Source organism: Triticum aestivum, chromosome 4D (genome assembly GCF_018294505.1).
Source record: "Triticum aestivum cultivar Chinese Spring chromosome 4D, IWGSC CS RefSeq v2.1, whole genome shotgun sequence".
Taxonomy (NCBI): Eukaryota; Viridiplantae; Streptophyta; class Magnoliopsida; order Poales; family Poaceae; genus Triticum; species Triticum aestivum.
In genome coordinates, this window is record NC_057805.1 from 343,440,531 (window position 1) to 343,459,047 (window position 18,517).

An 18,517-nucleotide genomic window follows, 5' to 3' on the forward strand; every position below is an offset into this window, starting at 1 on the left:
AGTGGCCGGCTGGCGAGTCTCGGCTTGATCATCTCCGGCTGCAGGCAGTGCGCTCGCACGTGCCTTGTTGCTGGAGGCACGGTCAAGCTGAGGCTGACCGGCCGCTCCACCATCGGGTTGGCGGCACAAAGGCAGGCAGGCTGGTCCATATGGATGTTGGAGCCGTCCCAGTCCCCGCCGTACTGCATGGTGGCGAGAAGCTAACAAGGAAGGGTGCGGCGGCGGAGAAAGCACGGCCCTGTGGCGGCAAAGCTGCGGGGCGGAGTGAAGATTGGTGGGCCTCGACGACCTCACGTGGGGGCGCGTCTTTTATCTCACGTGGGGGCGCGTCAGCGCACCCACTGGGTGTAGTCCCCGAGATTCGAGCCGACTGCTGAGCAGTCGGGTCGGATCTTTCTTGACGACTTCTTCCTTATTGCTTCTTTCTTCTCTGCCATGCCTGCAGCGGCCAACGCCAAACTGAGGGAGCAGCTGGGTGGGACTCAAGCCGCCCTTCGCGCTAAGGAAGCCGAGTTTGACGCCTTGGCCCAGGAGCGTGACCGCCTGGCCAAGAGGCTGGCCGACCAGGAGGAGAGCCACAAGGCGGCCCTGAAGGCGGTGCAGGACAGCGAGGCCGCCCTTCAAGCCGAATATGAGACAGAGGCGGCAAGCTGGGCCGAGGCGAGGCAGTCGTTGATCAACGGCTACGGCCAGATCGAAGACTTGGTTGACGGTAGGCCGCCCTCTTCTTCGTCCCTTGCTTGCCGCTTGCCGTTTGGTTCATTTTCTGACTTGGTGTTTTTCTCTTCTTTCTCTTTCTTTCTTGCGCAGAGTACTTCCCTGGCTACTCTACTGCCGCCAACCAGGTCGTCGAGGCCCACCGCGAGGCACAAAGGCAGGTTGGCAGGCTTTTTTCAGCCGGAGGATGCCACGTGGTTCGCAGGCGGCGAGCGGCCGGCCCGCGACCCGGCGCACGCGCCAACAGACTCCCATCTTCCGACTTTAGAAATTTCGCCAAGACGGCACGCCCAACCGAAGCCGGCTCCTAGCTGCTGGCTCGTCAAGATAAGAAGCTGACCGAGCTTCTCGACCTCCTCTCAGCCTCGAAGCCCAACCAGCTTCGGGGACTACTGTCGGAGTAAATGGCCACGGGTAGCCTAACCGACTCCCCCTGGCTCTTTGAAAATTATTATCAGGCCATTCGAGCCTTCAAGCATTCAAAGCATAGGGCCGCCTTCCCCGGGCCGGCTATCCCCCGGGCCGACTACCAGAAGGCGACCCGGCCTCAGAAACCTTCACAAAGAAAGGTACGAGATAGCCGACTCCAGGAAGCCGGCCCCAAGAGGACCGACTCCGAGAAGCCGGCCATGAAGAAAGTCGACTCCCAGGAGCCGACCACGACTGCACCAACCAAGACTGTATCCACATAACAGTGATAAGACGGGGCGTGGCCGCAGTACAGCCCACTACCCCCGAATCCCAAAACAGGCATGGCCACACAGCGCCGTACGGGCCAGCCATCTCCCGTCCGGCGCGGCACTGTAGCCATGTCGACCTCGATGTCACCCACGACAGGCGCCAGTACGGCCCGCGGGCGGCGGGCCCCTTTAGCCAGAGAGACGCTCGAAGGCGGCCCAGCCTCCCCTAGTCGGCCAGGGGCGTAGCCGGCTCCCAATAGCCGGCTACCTCCCTCCCTCGAAATATGTGCCTCATTAAGGAGACAAGACGAGGTGAGGCTACAGTGAGAGCCCGCAAGGCGGCTGCACTGTAGCCACGCTTACCTCGACAAAGCCCTCGTCATCAGAGGCAAGGCAAAAGTAACCAGCCGCCGACAAGGCCCTCAAGCGGTGGGGCCGGCCTGTCGGCCAAGAGGCCGGCAGCCGGCGGGACCCACCAGTCGGCGGGCCCCAATGGCCGGCGGAGAAGCCGGCGAGCACAGACACTGACGGCTGGGACCCGCGCCCAGCCAGATTACCATTGTACCCCTGGGGGGTAGGCCTATATAAGCCCCCCGGGACACCCATGCAAAGGGTTGATCTCATAGAGTTTCACACACCATATAGAGAGAAAAGGAGAGCTAGCCTTGCCCTTCTTCTTCCTCTAGCCAAACAGCTCAAGGAGCACGTGTAGCTACTTGTATTGATCTAGTGAACATGCGGAGACCCCGCAGAGCAGGACTAGGGGTGTTATCTCCACGGAGAGCCCCGAACCCGGGTAAGATCCGCCGGCGTGCATGTCTTCGCCTTATCCCGTTTCCAGGCACCGGCGATGTCTTACTGGCTCCCACAATGATAAGCCACCCGTTGGCATATGTCGCACCTACCACCCGACACCTGTTGATCGGGAGGGGTGTGGCGTACCGCAAAACGGAGGAAACGGACCTCCTACGGTCGAAACGGGGGTTCTGTTGATCGGGAGGGGTGTGGCGTACCGCAAAACGGACGAAACGGACCTCCTACGGTCGAAACGGGGGTCCTGTTGATCGGGAGGGGTGTGGCGTACCGCAAAACGGACTAAACGGACCTCCTACGGTCAAAACGGGGGTCCTGTTCATCGGGAGGGGTGTGGCGTACCGCAAAACGGGACTCCACGGGATACTGTTCATCTCCACTGTCGACCTCCTCCAGCCTCCACGGGCTACCGTCGACCTCCTCCGGCCTCCACGGGCTCCTGTTCATCCAGCCTCCACCGCGCGCTACACCACCAGCTACTGTTCAACCACCACTCCACCGTCTACTGTTCATCCAGCCCTCCACACCACGGGGTCCTGTTCAACCACCCCTCCACGGGCACCCCTCCACCATCTACTGTTCATCCAGCCCTCCACACCACGGGGTCCTGTTCAACCACCCCTCCACGGGCATCCCTCCACCGTCTATTGTTCATCCAGCCCTCCACCACACCACAGGGTCCTGTTCATCCAGAGGCAACGCCACCGCTCACTGTTCATCCAACCCCCCCCCCCCCCCCCGCAACGCTCACTGTTCATCGCAGAGGCAGCATCGATCGGCTTCAGTTAGCAGCAGTAGCAAAGGAATCGCTCGATCGGGTTCAGTTAACAGCCATCGATCGATCGCTCGGGTTCAGTAACGCGTAGCCTGCAGTGCAATCGCTCGGGTTCAGTTAGAGCCCAACGCCTCGCTCGGGTTCAGTTAGAGCCAACGCCTCGCACACATGCGCGTACGTGTACGAGAGAAACGCGCATCGCTCAGCCCTCGACCTCCCACCCTAACCGGGAACTCCCTGAAATTTTCCTCGCCCTCGCTTCTACCACGTTTTTTCCCATCATGGACGGCCCAAAGAATGTCATGTAGCTGCGTCTCCGGCCCGCCCAAGACGAAAAGCCCATTTTCTGTCATGATTTTTTGTCATAGAAGTAGGAGCCCACCACATCTATGATGATACCAGGTTTTGTCACAATTATCGTCATAGAAGTGTCATATGTATGACAGAAAAATTTTGTTCGGCCCAAAATGTCACGGATGTGTCTTTTTTTTTGTAGTGAGAGGTGTCGATACAAACAAAATACGGACATAGAAGCATCATGTTGATTATTATAACAGCAACAAAATTGAACATAAGACTTTTATCATAGAACTTCCATCATATACTTCTCATGAATAAGTACCGATTCATCACACAATCAAAGTATGAAGCAAAAACTCTATTAAAAATCAACAAACTATGTTCTCAGTCAACTTTGCAACTAAAATTCATCATCTTTTCAGGAAGGGTCACGTATGGGAGCCTTTAGGCAAGTCCACATACTCAACCATCATATAGTCTTCTATGATTGCTAACACTCACCGTGTACGCATGAGCAAAACATTTCAACCGGACACATAGAAAGATAGGGGGTATAGTTTCGCCTCCCAACGTATTCACCTCAAGGGTGATGTCAACAATAATAACTCATGCTATATATATTCAACTGGACATATGTGCCTAGATCTTTCCTCGCCACATGATGCTTGCCAAAGGAGAAAAATAAAAAGGAATAGAAGGATAACTTTAACTCTTTGCATAAAAGTAAATAAATAAAAGTAAAAGATAGGCCCTTCGCAGAGGGAAGCGGAGGCTGCCAAGCGCTTATTTGTTTATATGCTCAACCCCTTAATGCAAAAGAACGTCACGTTGCATTGCCCCTTGTGATAGCGACCTTTATTATGCAGTCTGTCGATTTTATTCTTCACCATCACAAGTTCGTGCAACGCTCAATTTTCTCTTACACTAAATGATCTCACACTTTTAGAAGCAATTTTTATTGCCTTTTTGCACCGACGACAACTTACTTGAGGGATCTTGCTCAATCCCTAGGTAGGTATGGTGGACACTTGAAAATAAGATTTGGGTTTAAGGGTTTTTGGATGCACAAGTAGTATCTCTACTTAGTGCGAAATTTTTGGCTAGCAAAGATAGGGGGCAAGCACCACATGTTGAAGGATCTATGACAATATGACTTCTATGTGAATATAAACAAACATAAACCATTAAGTTGTCTTCCTTGTCCAACGTCAACAATTTTGGCAATATTTTGATGAGGGCTCACAATCACAAAAGATTTCTAGGATAGTATATTTATATGTGAATCTTCTCTTCCCTTATTAATTCTTTCATGAGTTGCATCATTGACTAATGCTATGTCTGTCAATATCTAATAAAATTTTCTACTTATACTTTTCCTTATGTGGTGTCATCACCTACCATAGGATTAGTATATGATATTTTCTTCATTTCTTTTATTTATTTCCTTTCTCTTTTTCTTGCTTTCTTTATTTTATTTTATTTGCAACATGAAAGTAAAGAAAGCAAAAACTCAAACTAAACTTTATTATATAACTTGCACACGATTACAAGGATAGATCACTAAGCAAACTCTCAAAGAAGAAAGGATCGAACTAAACTTTTATTCATCTAAAGCAAAGGATCAAACTAAAATAAGTAAAGGCAAAACGATAGTGGGATGATACGATACCGGGGCACCTCCCCCAAGCTTGGCGGAAGCCAACGGGAGTGCCCATACCCGATACTCAGTTCTCTTTTGGTGGTGAAGAAGATGATGGTGATAATGAAGTAGTATTCTCCAATATAACCATGAGTAGATCCTTCAAACCTTGAATCTCCTGAAGGGCTTGATGAATTAATTCATTGTTTTTCTTCACCTCAGCCATTATGTGTTTATTCTCCGGGCCCCACGGTTTTGTTCATGCACCGTTTTCTCTTGGCCGAGATATGTCCCAATTGGATGGTATGTGCCTACGAGGATTATTCTCGAACCCATAATTGTGAATCGATTTGCGAATTTTTTTACTATGTGACCTGTGTAAAGGCCTCCTCGGGGGAGTTCTTCTTGTACTTCTTGGCTTGCTTGATTGTGTAAAGTTCCCATGGCTTGATAAGGATTGGGGTGAGTAGAGATGTCAACTAGTGTGCCCCTCTCGGAAGCCGGAGAGTGAACCCCAAAAGGATTTCCGTCCTCTTCCTCCATAGCAGCCTCTCTAGCTTCATCTCTCCTTAGATCCTCCTGAACCACCTTTGTGTCTTCTTCTCCATTATTAAAAGGTGAGGAAGACATGGCGTTGGTCTAGCTGAATCTGTCAGAAAACAGCAAGAAAAGAGAATAGAGGATTTCTCCGCGATACGGTGATCAACAGATTCGGGAAGTGTATATAGATTTTTTATATTGGGGGACAAGCATACGGTAGAAAAACGGAGTCCGAAAGGTGACCCAGGTGGGCACAACCCACCTGGGCACGCCAGGCATGCCTGGTGCACCCTGGTGTCTTGTGCCCACCAGGGGACGCTTCCTGGAAGTTTCTTTATTTCCAAAAAAATTAAATATTCCAAAGCTGATAAAAAATATTTTTGCGGATTTTTTGGAGTCCGTTTACTTACTGTATCACGTACCTCCTTATTTTCATGATTCTGGAGTGTTTCGGAACACTACTAGGGAAAACCTTATACACAGAATCTTACCAGTATCGAGGGACAAAAACAAGAACTACTACTACTTACCAGTAGCGCGTGGCACTCAAACGGGCTGCAGCTAAGTTCATAGTAGTAGCGCGTCTCAGGGAAGAAGTGCTACAATTACAGTTCCCCTACTGTTCTCGGCAGGCTACCAATACTAGTAGCGGGCTTAGAAAAAGCACACTACTGCTAAGGTGGTTGTAGTAGCGTGTTTACGGGGAAAGCGCTACTGCTAATGAAAGGAAAATAAAATGAAAAACATATGGAAAAGTAAACGAAAAAATGAAAATGTGAAGGAAAACAAATGAAAAAGAAAAATAAAGGAGAAAGGCGTAGCAGCAGCGTGCTTTCCGGAAAGGCGCTATAGCTAACTTAGCAGTAGCGCACTTCGTAAGCCCGCGCTATAGCTAAGTTAGCTATAGCTAATATAGCACTAGCGCATTTCCTGGAACGTGCCACTGCTACTTCTGACTTAACCGCGCTGTTCTTTCTTCCCCACGGCCACTTCCCCCAAATCGAACTCCTCCGCTGTCGCCGTCATCAGCATCGCCGTCGGCCACCGCGCGCTCTCCCGTCGCTCTCCGCACGCCCTCGACGCCGCCCCCGACCCGACAACGCCACCGCCCCCGACCCCGACCTCGACGCCGCCCTCCGCTGCGCGCCCGAGCCCCGACCCCGACCTCGACGCCGCCTGCCCCTCCCTCGCCGCCAACACCCAAGGTGAGCACGTGTCCTCCTCCCCCTCCCCTACCTCTGCCTAGCTAAAGTTCCTAGGGTTCATCAAATTTTAGATTGCATCAGACTAGTTAGGGTTCATCAAATTAGATGCTAATTAGGGCAGAAGTTCCTAGGTAGGTTCATCTAATTAGTTAGTAAGAACTAGGGCAGTAGTGTTTAATAGAATTAGTAAGAAAATTAATAGAACTAGTTGAACTAGTTTATTTTTAGTAATAACTAGTTGAATTAATAGAACAAGTGTATTTTTAGTAAGAAAATTAATATAACTAGTTGAACTAGTTTATTTTTAGTAAGGACTAGTTTATTTTTATTTATAGTAAGTTTATTTTTAGTAAGAACTAGTTGAATTAATAGAACTAGTTGAACATGTCACATTTGTTGTTATTTTTTTAGTTAAAGCAATTATTCCCGCATCGACGTCGACGGTGCAGAGGCTTGAGGACCCCGCCGAGGTGGTGCATCACCGTGTCAGCGAGGAGGACGCGCACGTCCGTCGCTACATGGTTGCGTTGGAGCGCAGGTTCTCCAATACCTGGCAGGTTCTCCAGGGATCTCACTGGAGCTATGATCCTGTGATGGTTCCTTCTCTTTGGGTGTCCACCGCCCACGCTGATACCCGTCATTCGCTAGGGTTTTAGTTGTATTAGTGATGTTATATGTATGATACTATTCGGGATGTATTAGTGATAATATTCGATGATGTACGAACGCAAGAGATGATTTACTTTTTCTTATTGAATGCATGCTAATTTGAATACTTATTTATTTTACGATTTAGTTTTGCTTATTGAATGCTCAAATTGGAGAAGTACTCCTATTTTGAATTCTCAAATTGGACCCCACTATGCAAGGTGTATGCATTTGATTAGTTGATAGCATATAGGATTTTTGTTTTTTCAGAAATCTAGGAGCCCCTCCATCATCCCCGCCTTCGTCCCCGTCACCGACCCCCTCCGACCTCGAGGTGAGACCAGCCAAATCTCCATGTCAATATGAGTCCTATAAGATATTTTGAAATGTTTTTGCTCATATTTTCAACAATTGAAATGCAATGACCATCAAGTTTGAATGCTCATATGATGTATATAAAAACATGTATATCTTGTGTTGCTCAAATAGGATATGTGCTTTCCCAAGTGGCCGGTCATGTTTGCAGGTTACACCTCCGAGTGACCTATCTTTTGCCGGAGTGTTGATTAACTTCCGTTCCGGCAAATTTCAGGCGCTCGATATGTCCTTTTTTAGCAAAGGTCATGCCAGATTTTTCCGTGAATTTTGGCATGACTTGTGCTAGAATATGTAGGAAATATCGAGTGGCCTGGATTTTCTAGAAAGATAATTAAACGATATTTCGGGTTGACTTTAAATCTGTCGAGGCTCCACCATATATGAGAGGATGAAGAATCCCGACTGTTGTCGTGGGGGTCGTTTCTCCTTCTTCTCCTTGTGCTAGACCTTTGTTATGCACTAGGGGAAGGAGGAGTAACGACCATCACCGACGGTCGCAAATGTTAGAGAGGAATCAGTGAGGGAGAGTCTCCACCATATATGAGAGGACGAAGAATCCCGACTGTTGTCGTGGGGTCGCTTCTCCTTCGTTCCCGTGTGCTAGACATTTTGGTGTAATGCACTCGGGGACAAAAGGAGGAGCGATCATCACCAACGGTCGAATGTATACACCACGTGAGTTGAGAATTTTCAAAAAAAGACTCGGCAGGCCGATAGTCAACCCGTGATGAATAATAATGATCTAATTTAGTTTTTGTAGGAGATATATTTAATTGTACAAGTTTAATCTTTGAATTATGAACATAGGAAATGTCATACTCGGACGACGAAATTCTCCCGGGGGAGTGCGACTGGTGCAACGACGACCGAGGTCAGTGCAATAGGCCTCACCTGGACGAAGATTGGCGCTTCAGCATTAAGCTCCAGGAGACCTTCGATGTTGAAACGGTACGCAACGACGACAAGTGTTTTTTTCGTAATTAAGCACGACTTCAACTATTTCAACGTGTAATTTTCATCTTTTACAATTCGACTAGCTTATCCCATGCCATGCAAGACGCTATGTCTTGGAGAGGATGGGTTTTGAAGACCATGAAAGTTTAAAAACAAAGAAAATTCACCTAAGGACCCATCATGGTATGGATTTTGAAGTAAATCTGTACAATTCTCAGAGCGTAACCCATTTTGGTTGCACAAATTGGGAAGCACTTTGCAAGATGTATGGTTTTTATGAGGATATGCTTGTCACCATGGATCTTGGTCATCCTGACATCGAGCAAGACAATATGGACATTTGGGTCCTTGTTGATACGCTTCCAATTCTACCGCTATGTGAGTTTCTCAAACATAGTTATTAACTAATTTATATTATTTATTTCAAAATAGTTGACAGCTTATTTCCATTGACAACTTATTTTCATTCTTCAAACAATGTGCGGAAGATGGTAGATAGAACCTACTACACCGATGGCTCCGAATTAACTTATCAGGAGAAAAATCATCCGATCGCATTTTGTACTGAACTTGAGAATTACAATATCTATTATCAAACTCCTCCACATTATGGTCAATACGTGCCACTAGTGCACGTGTTGAACCATGGTAACATCCATGGAGATGCCATGGTAAGATTTTTTACTATTACGACATCCGTGCATCTTTCGCATACTTCTAAAACTGAACTACATTGCTAAGTACGAAGTTATTACTATGTTTTTCAACAGAAAATCCCGAAGGATTGTGTGCCTCATCTGATGTATCAGAATGGTCGCCTTGATGTTTTGGACATATAGCCAGGTCATCCTACGAATCTCACCTGTCCATATCGGATTTCTAAAACCGGTGAACACATGGTAATCAAAGAATGGTAAAAATGTATGGACAGTCGTAAGGAAGTTCTTGGAAGCAACATTGTGCGAAAGGCAAGAATTGGAGATAGGATAATCTCCATTCTCCATAATGGAGAGTTAGGGGCTATCCTTTTTTATGCTATTTTACATAAGAGAATATAGTAGGTCCTAAGAGAATGCAGTAGGTCCTATGAGGTACAATGTTTATTATGTGGTACAATGTGTTAGAGTTGATGATGAGGAGTAGTTGTGATTATGACTAGTGACCAACTTGCTATGTGATGTCTCATTGATGAAAACGATGATCATGAGGGGGTGTTATATGACAATGATGTATTATGATGATAAGTTGTTAAAGATATGATGATGATGATGATGATGATATTTATTATATCATTGGGTGAAAGAACCGCGGATTAGTTTCAAGTGGATGTCCATCCATCCACTTGAAACTAGTCCACGGTTCTTTCACCCAGTGATGTAATAACTCATTATGATGTAAAAACAATCTCTAAATTGATGTTGTATGAAAACTTGTATAAAGGTGTATGAATACAACATGAAATAAAAAAGAAATAAAGTATGGAATAATAGTAGTAGCGCGGGCCGGGAGAAGCGCTACTAGTAATTACCAGTAGCGCTCTTTGGAGAAAGCACTACTACTAAGTCGATATAGCAGTAGCGTGGGTTAACCCACGCTACTACTAACCTTTAGTTGTAGCGCCGTACCAGCAGCACTCCTGCCCACACTACTGATAGGCCTAAAACACGCGCTACTGCTAGGCTTTTCCCTAGTAGTGGAAGGACTCTTTTATGTGTTCTTCCGGTGTCAAAGTTTGAATAATATTACTTTCAATATTAATGGGCGTACCGGAGATATAATGCTTTATTCGTTGCCCATTAACAACTTTCGGGTTAGTACCTTCAGAATTATTTATTTTGATGTCTCCAGACCGGTAAACCTCCTCGATAACATAGGGGCCTTCCCATTTTGAGAGGAGTTTTCCTACAAAGAATCTGAAACGAGAGTTGTACAAAAGAACATATTCTCCGACTTTAAACTCACACTTATGGATTCTTTTGTCATGCCACCTTTTAACTTTTTCTTTGAATAATTTTTCATTTTCATAAGCTTGGGTTCTCCATTCATCTAATGAGCTAATATCAAATAACCTCTTTTCACCAGCAAGTTTGAAATCATAATTGAGCTCTTTGATGGCCCAATATGCTTTATGTTCTAACTCAAGAGGCAAATGACAAGCTTTTCCATAAACCAATTTATAAGGTGACATACCCATAGGATTTTTATATGCTGTTCTATAAGCCCAAAGTGCATCATCTAATTTCTTAGACCAATTCTTCCAGGACCTATTAACAATCTTTTGCAAAATTACTTTTATTTCTCTATTGCTAAGTTCAACTTGACCACTAGACTGAGGATGATAGGGTGATGCAATTCTATGGTTAACATCATACTTGGCAAGCATTTTACGGAAAGCACCATGAATAACGTGTGAACCACCATCAGTCATTAAATATCTAGGGACTCCAAACCTTGGGAAAATAACTTCCTTAAGCATTTTAATAGAAGTGTTGTGATCAGCACTACTAGTTGGAATAACTTCTACCCATTTAGTAACATAATCAACAGCAACCAAAATATTTGTATACCCATTAGAGGAAGGAAAAGGTCCCATGTAATCAAATACCCCAACATCAAATGGTTCAACAGCAAGTGAATAATTCATAGGCATTTCTTGACGCTTACCGATATTACCTATTCTTTGACATTCATCACAAGATAAGACGAACTTAAGCGCATCCTTGAAGAGAGTAGGCCAACAAAATCCAGATTGCAATACCTTGTGAGCAGTTCTATCTCCAGCATGATGCCCTCCATAAGCTTCGGAGTGACATTTCCGTAGTATTTGTCCCTGTTCATGCACAGGTACACAACGTCTAATAATAACATCTACTCCTTCTTTATAAACATGTGAGTCATCCCAAAAGTAATGTCTTAAATCATGGAAGAATTTTTCTTTTGTTGGTATGTAAAGCTAGGTGGTAAATATTTAGCAACAATGTAATTAGCATAATCAGCATACCAAGGAGTACTGTGAGCAACATTTATTGCAGCTAACTGCTCATCAGGAAAACTATCCTCAATGGGTAGTGGCTCATCAGGCAAATTTTCAAGCCTAGACAAGTTATGAGCTACTGGGTTCTCAGCTCCTTTTCTATCAATGATATGTAAATCAAATTCTTGTAACTAGAGAATCCATCGAATAAGTCTAGGTTTAGCATCTTTCTTTTCCATAAGATATTTAATAGCAGCATGGTCTGTGTGAACAGTTACTTTTGAATCAACAATATAAGGTCTAAATTCATCACAAGCAAACACCACTGCTAAGAATTCTTTTTCAGTAGTAGCATAATTACGTTGAGCACTGTCTAGAGTTTTGCTAGCATAATGAATAGCATTCACTTTCTTATCAACTCTTTGTCCTAAAACAGCACCAACAACATAATCACTAGCATCACACATAATTTCAAAAGGCAGGTTCCAATCAGGTGGTTGAACAATAGGTGCATAAATTAAGGCTTTCTTGAGTGTTTCAAAGGCTTCTAAACAATCATCATAAAAAACAAAAGGAATATCCTTTTGCAAAAGATTCGTAAGAGGCCTAGAAATTTTAGAGAAGTCTTTGATAAATCTCCTATAGAAACCAGCATGACCTTAGAAACTACGAATACCTTTTATATCTTTAGGATATGGCATTTTCTCAATTGCATCAACCTTAGCTTGGTCCACTTCAATACCTCTTTCAGAAATTTTATGACCCAAAACAATGCCTTCATTAACCATAAATTGGCACTTCTCCCAATTCAAGACAAGATTTGTTTGTTCACATCTCTGCAAAACTCGATCAAGATTGCTTAAACAATCATCAAAAGACTTACCATAAACAGAGAGCCATCCATGAAAACCTCAACAATCTTTTCACAAAAGTCAGAGAATATAGCAGTCATACATCTTTGAAAGGCAGCAGGTGCATTACATAAACCAAAAGGCATACGTCTATAAGCATAGGTTCCAAAGGGACAAGTAAAAGTGGTCTTTTCCTGATCAGGTTCAGAAACAGGTATTTGTGAAAATCCAGAATATCCATCAAGGAAGCAAAAGTGTGTGTGCTTAGATAACCTTTCAAGCATTTGATCAATAAAAGGCAGAGGGTAATGATCTTTTCTAGTTGCTTTATTTAATTTTCTAAAATAAATTACCATTCTATAGCCTGTAACAATTCTTTGTGGAATACGTTTGTTCTTATCATTAGGAACAACAATTATACCTCCTTTCTTAGGGACACAATGAACAGGACTTACCCATCTTCTATCAGCTATAGGATAGATTATACCTGCTTCCAGAGGCTTTAAGATTTCCGTTCTTACCACTCCCTTCATCTTCGGATTTAACCGACGTTGGTGATCAACAACGGGTTTAGCATCAGGTTCAATATTAATTTTGTGCTGACACAGAGTGGGACTAAGGCCCTTTAAATCATCAAGAGTATATCCAATAGCATCTCGGTGCTTCCTTAGAACTTTCAATAATCTTTCTTCTTCATGTTCTGAAGGTTAGCACTAATAATAACATGATATATCTTCTTTTCATTAAGATAAGCATATTTCAAAGTGTCTGGCAATTGTTTTAATTCAAACACAGGATCACCTTTAGGTGGAGGACGACCTCCTAGAGTTTCAATAGGCAAGTTGTGTTTAAGTAGAGGACGTTGTTCAAAGAAAATCTTATATATTTCATTTCTTTCATGCATATGAAAATCATTTTCAAGGTCTAGTAAATATTGTTCTAAAGGATCAGTAGGCGGTACAGCAATAGTAGCATTACCAATTAATTCATCCTTACTAGGCAATTCTTTTTCATGAGGCTTTCTACTAAACTTGGAAAAATTAAACTCATGAGACTCATCACCAAAACTAACACCGACAGTTTGTTTCTTGTAATATATCTTACATTAACGGTGTTCAAGAAAGGTCTACCAAAGATAATGGGACAAAAGTCATCTTGAGGGGAACCAAGAACAAGAAAATCAGTAGGGTATTTTATTTTCCCACACAAGACTTCAACATCTCTAACAATCCCAATTGGTGATATAATGTCTCTATTAGCAAGTTTAATAGTAATATGTATGTCTTCTATCTCTGCGGGTGCTATGTCTTTCATAATTTCTTGATATAAGTTGTAAGGAATAGCACTCACACTAGCACCTATGTCACATAAACCATGATAGCAGTGATCTCCTATTTAAACTGAGATGACAGGCATGCCAACAATAGGTCTATGTTTATCTTTTTTATCATGTTTGGTGATTATAGCAGCTTCTTCACAAAAGTAAATAACTTGCCCATCCATACCTCCTTCCAAGATATCTTTAACCATAGAAATACTAGGTTCTACTTTAATTTGTTCATCAGGTTTAGGTGTTCTAATATAGCTTCTGTTAACCACAGCTGAAACTTTAGCATGTTCCTTTATCCTAACAACTCGATCACCATTATAAAGTATAGTCTCTTCTTTGATTGGTAACGGTTCTTTAATTTCTTCTTTAATAGGTGGGTGATATTTAAACCACTTCTCTTTAGGGAGTTCAACATGAGTAGCAAATGATTCACAAAAGGAGGCTACTATCTGAGAGTCAAGTCCATATTTAGTGCTAAACTTTTGAAAAGCATCGGTATCCATAAAAGATTTAACACAATCATATTTTATTTTAATACCTGACTCTTTACCTTCATCGAGTTCCCAATCTTCAGAGTTGTGTTTAATTCTTTCCAAAAGATCCCACCAGAATTCAATAGTCATCTTAATAAAAGAACCAGCACAAGAAGTATCAAGCATGGTTTGATCACTACGAGAAAGCCGAGCATTAAAATTCTGGATAACAATTTCTCTTGAGAGCTCATGATTGGGGAATGAATATAACATTTACTTAAGCCTCCCCCAAGCTAGAGTGACACTTTCTCCTTCACGAGGCCAAAAATTATATATATAATTCCGATCACGATGAACTAGATGCATAGGATATTTTTTTGGTGGAACTCCAATTTCAAACGATTCCAATTCCAAGATCCAATATCATCGCATAGCCTATACCATGCCAATGCTTTTTCCTTCAAAGATAAAGGGAAAACATTCTTCATAACTTCATCTCCGGGTAAACCTGCAAGCTTGAACAATCCACAAATTTGTTCTACATATATCAAGTGCATATCAGGATGTTCGGTTCCATCTCCTGCATAAGGATTAGCTAGCAGTTGTTCTATCATACCCGAAGGAATTTCATATTCAATATTTTCAGTAGGTGCAGTAGGTTGAGGGGTAGCTAATTGTGGTTCTGGTCGAGGTGAAGATACCCCGAACAAACCCCTCAAAGGATTGTTTTCCATAGTAATAAGTGACAATAAATTTCAGCACACTATATAAATGTTTCCCTACCAAAGGCGCTTCACTCCTTGGCAACGACGCCAGAAAATAGTCTTGATGACCTATTGTAGGTCTTTTCAATAAGTAAGAGTGTGGAACCCAACGAGGAGCAGAAGGAAATGACAAGTAGTTTTCAGTAAGGTAATGTCTACAAGTGCTGAAATTTTAAGTAGCAGAGTAGTTTGATAGCAAGGTAATTTGTAACGAGCAAGTAACAATAGTAGTAGCAAAAGTGCAGCAAGGTAGCCCAATCCTTTTGAGGCAAAGGTCAGGCCAAAATGGTCTCTTATGATAAGGAAAGTGTTCTTAAGGGTACACAGGAATTTCATCTAGTCACTTTCATCATGTTGGTTCGATTTGTGTTCGCTACTTTGATAATTTGATATGTGGGTGGACCGGTGCTTAGGTGCTGTTCTTACTTCAAAAAACCTCCTACTTACGATTAAACCTCCCGCAAGCATCCGCAACTATGAGAAAAGTATTAAGAATAAATTCTGACCATAGCATTAAACTTTTGGATCCAATCGGTCCCTTACGGAATAGCGCATAAACTGGGATTTAAGCTTCTATCAATCTCGCAACCCATCATCTAATTGCTACTCCACAATGCATTCCCTTAGGCCCAAATATGGTGAAGTGTTGTGACGCCCGGATAATTAAGCTACAGCAATCCCATGTTAATGGTGCCATGTCATCACATTATTGTTGCTAATCCCCTTTTGATCCAAGGCATGATTCAAATTCAAGTTCAAACTAAAGTCCAAAATTCAAATTTCTCAAACACGCAAAATAAAATGTTCAAAAGGTGGCAAATATTCCATAAGTAATTACGATGGTAACCCTACCTTTTTGTAAAGTATTTTAATGCTCTTTTGTGAATATAACAGTGGCTAAAAGTAATTATTATATGCTTTTTAAATTATAAAAATACTAAACTACTTTATTTGAACCTCAAACTAAATGTGGCAGTGGTATGATTAGTAAAACCAATTTAGGTGTTGTTCCTATAATTTATAAATCTAATTTATATTCAAAAATAAAAGAAAACTAAAACTGTAAAACAATAACAAAACAAATAAAAGAAAACCACCTGCCCTCTGGGCCTCGGCCCATCCCGGCCAACTGGCCCACCTAGCCCACACCGGTCGCCTACTCCCCCTGTTCCCCTGGCGCGGTCGCAACAGGGGCGACGCCCCGCTGAACCACCTCGTCGGCGTCAGTGAGGGGATAAGGCAGGCGCCCCCCTCTCGGTCTCGTCAACTCCACTCCCCCCCCCCACGCGTAGATATTTTCTCTCGCCCCCTCTCTCCCTCATCACTCTCCCTCGCGTCCAGATCCACCTCGTTGTGCACCCGCGTTGCCGGCCATCTCGTCCTACCGCGGCCGCCATGCCCCCCCCCACTGCCTAGGACCGCGTCTATCCACTTCGCCATCATCCTCTGCATCCACTGGTGCCACACGTTGGAGCTCCTCACGCTGCAGTGCCGGATCGAAGCTTCTTCCTCCTCGGGTAGCCGACGAATCACGACGACGCCGACCACCTCTACTGCTCCTAAGCCACTCGACGGGCCTCCTTGCGCCTGTTCGGTGAGCGCAACTCCCTCTCTCTCTCCTTCCCCCGCCTCGGAACGCCATCGTAGGCCATTATCACCCCGCGCCTGGAGCCACCGCAGCTCACGGTCGCCGCGGTTCCGCCCGTGCTCCCCGCGGCCCCTCTCGCTGGCCTCGTCCACGCTCGCCAGCCCCTGGCGGCATCCCGCGCTTGCCACGAACCGCCTCCCCCGCGCGCGCCCGCCGGAGCTCCCGCCCCGTCAGCCACCGCCCACACCCCCGCCGCATCCCCGTGCTCGCGCTCGCCGCATAACCCCCTGCGACCCTGCTGCGCTGTTCCGCTCGCCGCCCTGCCCGCGAGTCGCGCCGCCGTCGCCCCGTGGCTGCCGCTGCTCGCCAGCACACTTTGGCGCCCGTGCCCCTCGTCGCGGCTCCGGCTAGCCGCGCCGGCGTCGTCCCTTGCCGCGGCCTCGCCCGCCATTTGACACGCCCGGGTCCGCCTCCTCGGGCACACGCCCGTGACCGCTACGCTTGCGTGCCCGCTGGCCCCTGTGCCACTTACCAAAGGGCCCCACGCCCCTTTTTCAAAAAATAATAATAATAATTAATTAGTTAATTAACTTAATTAATTTAGAGCTTAACTAGGTAATTACCCTAATGTCTCCATGACATGGGGCCCCACTTCGTAGATTTGACCAGTCAACGGTCAACACTGTTGACTGGGTTCACTGGGACCCCCTAGACCCACATGTCACCCTCTGGTACACTGCTATGTACACAGATCTGGGTGCACCTAGCTTTTAGCTATTTAATTTCGTATTAATAACAAATTCAGAATGTTGTTTAAATCTTTGAAAAATCGTAGAAAATAATCTGTAACTCGGATGAAAAAGTTTTATACATGAAAGTTGCTCAGAACAACGAGACGAATTCGAATACGCTCTCCGTTCATCTATCACGTGCCCCTAGCATAGCAAAAATGCAAACTTCCCCTCTCATTCATCTGTTCGAAAATGCCAAACTTCGGGGAAACTTTCCCGGATGTTATCGCCCCTTCGCCGGTATGTGTAGTACCGCGTTAGGTCACATCTAGCACCGCGTTTCATCATGTCATGCATAGTATTGCATCTGTTTGCTTGTATTTACTGTTTCTTCCCCCTCTTCTCTCCGGTAGACCCCGAGACCGCTGCTGATGCCCCTGTGATCGACTACGTCGACGATGACCACTTCTTCCCTTTCAACGGAGCTTCTAGGCAAGCCCCCCTTTGATCATCCCGATATCGCCCATTCCATTCTCTCATGTTTGCATTAGATTTTGCTACAGTATTTGATTGCTCATATTTTGATGCATAGCCTGCTTTTGTACCTGCTATTGTTACCTACCTGCTTACCCTAAACTTCTTAGTATAGGTTGGTTAGTGATCCATGAGTGACCCCCACCTTGTCTTGTTGCCCCTGCTTCATCATCGATGACTCGATCAACGTGATCGACGACCAGAGCGCGACACCTCACATCACATCATGCCCCTTTTTGTTGCTCGAATCTGCAGAGTTATCATCGAGTGCCGAGGGTGGAACCTCATACATCACTCCTGATGAGATCTCTGTAGTGTAGTTATTCGGTCATGGTCATCAAGGGTGATTCCTCTTTAACCACTTCCGATACGACTCTGTCCTGCAACACCTCAAGTGTGAACCTCGAGGGTGGTTCCTCTTATGTTCACCTTGATGATTACATCGAGTGGAGTTCACCAAGGGTGATTCCTCGGGTTTTCCACTTGATGTTTGGACACACGGTTACCTTGACTTTAGTTGAGACATTGGTGAAAACCGGCGGGCCCGGAGAGCACCCGAGGAGTTACGATGGCGGCTGGCTGTTTAGCGGTATCACCCAGGAGGGGGTGATAGGTCCGGACTT